Source organism: Monodelphis domestica, chromosome 7 (assembly GCF_027887165.1).
Source record: "Monodelphis domestica isolate mMonDom1 chromosome 7, mMonDom1.pri, whole genome shotgun sequence".
NCBI classification, from domain to species: Eukaryota; Metazoa; Chordata; class Mammalia; order Didelphimorphia; family Didelphidae; genus Monodelphis; species Monodelphis domestica.
The window spans coordinates 280,197,351-280,199,212 of record NC_077233.1 but is presented as its reverse complement, the minus strand read 5'-3'; the positions used below and the strand labels follow the sequence as shown (position 1 = coordinate 280,199,212).

Here is a 1,862-nt window from a genome sequence, read left to right as displayed (position 1 = left end):
GGCAAATAAAGGGAGAAACAGGAGATCTTGGTGAATGGTCCGAGCTGTGTCTGTCCTCAGCTGGAGGGAGTGCCTGGAGGCCAGCACTATGGAGGCTGGGATGGCAGATTGGGGCAGAACAGAGCCTTGAGGCGAGGGAGGGCCCAATAAACAGATGTGTAGTGGGCCCGGCAGCACATAAGGAGGAGCATCAATGCCAGGAGTCACCCAGACAGACATTCAAACTTCTCTTGGAAGGCAACAGGGAGACTAACCTGCTCGAGATGTTTCAGAAATGACCTCACCGGCTTTGAAGATATCTTGCCAATTACAAGTCATGACAATTTCCCACAAGTTTTCCTGGGTTGTGATTCACACTGTCTCTCCCTCCCTGGAGATGGCGAGCGATTTGACAGGGGCTTTACTTGTATTATCATGCAAGACATTTCCATGATGCTCATTTCTGTAAGAGAATACTCATAAAACCCCAAATGTCCACTCCAACTCCGACAGTCCCGCCTCTTTAGGGCAGCTTCTCCTCGCTACTAAGCAGTCGGGTGAAGGCCTGGCCTTCCCCGGCATCCCAAACTACCAAAAAGACTCAAAATGGCATCTTTGCTCGCTGATAACTAGAAGGCGTTCGTTCAGCCCAAGCTCTAAATTAAAGCTGTCATCAGAATTCTCATTCAGTCCTTTGTCATCTCTCTTCGCCGTGGCTTTGGCAAAGTTTAATACGGTATCAAACTCAAACGTAAATTGGGGCCACGAGACTGTCTAAAGGGATCTCTGCGGGATTGTACCTGGGAAAATCGCTCATTAACAGCACCAAGCGGCAGAGTACCAGGCCCAGGAGGTGGAAGGACCTGGGTTCAAACTGTGCATCCACCCTTAGCCCAGATGGCCTGGCCCTTGCCCTTCTGAAGAGTTGTTACTGACAGTCAGGGTTTAGGGAAAAGTAACATACTCCGTGTCCCCACTTCCCCATTTCATTTAGCTCTCGTAGCTGTGCTCGGGAGCGTGACAGGCCGGAACGCCCGTGAGCCCTTCGGGTCTATATAGCAGGGCACGTGCCAGACTTCAAATCCGGCCTGACGCGTTCCAAGATAAGCTTTCTATTGCCTAGAAACGGGCACGCGAAGTACCACCTTTTAGTCCTGGTTGGAAAAGAACGTGTGTCTTCATCCCACGGCTGTGGTCCCTGTACAGCACTTGGGAATCCCTCACTGCTAGCTGAGAATCTGTGGGGTGGCCGTGCTGCGTGAGCAACAAGGCCGTCCCCGGAGCTCTCCGGCTCCCTGCCCGGCTCCCCGGCAGCAGGGCTGCACAGCCCAGGAACCGTCACTGGCGATCAGAACTTCACAAGTCCTGACGGGAGCTCTCCGTTGGGGCTGGACCCTTTGGGGATCAAACGCCTGCCAAGGAGAGAGCTGGCGAATGCCTCCTCTCGACCTGGGCTGTGTGCAAAATGTGGCACGTTAAGAAGTATGAACAGCTCGAGTTAACACGCAAAGACTGAGCAGAACCCGCGCCATGCGCGTGCAGCGTCTGTCTGTCTGTCCAAGCAGACAAAAAGAGCCCTAAAGGAACACGGCTAACGAGGGTGGAAAAGGAAACAATCTTTATTTATCACCAGGCAGGCGGTCTGATGGTCCGTTCTCCACCCGGTGACGATGCTCGGGCAGTCGAGGGCTCGTCAGGACACCCGGTCCAATAGGAGGAGGCGCAGAGAGGAGAAGGGAGGGCCTGAAGGGCAGAAATCTGCTCCAGGGGCCAAAGTGGTCTACCACAGAAAGCCGGATCCCACTAGGACACTTAGCCATTTGTAACCCGCCTCCACCAAAGAGAAACCCGGACACAGACCCCCACACGACTCTCGGTGGCCC

The 1,862-nt window shown here is 54.0% G+C and overlaps 1 protein-coding gene across 1 annotated transcript in view; it reads right to left on the bottom strand.

Annotated features, from left to right (window-relative positions):
- Positions 1 to 1,581: 1,581 nt before the first annotated feature.
- The window catches only part of DRG2 (developmentally regulated GTP binding protein 2), a 20,184-nt gene continuing 19,903 nt past the window's right edge, over positions 1,582 to 1,862 (bottom strand). Inside the window, exon 13 of the mRNA XM_001364408.3 lies at positions 1,582 to 1,862. This exon is cut by the window's right edge and continues 438 nt beyond it. The gene's annotated coding sequence lies outside the window, so the exon portion shown is untranslated.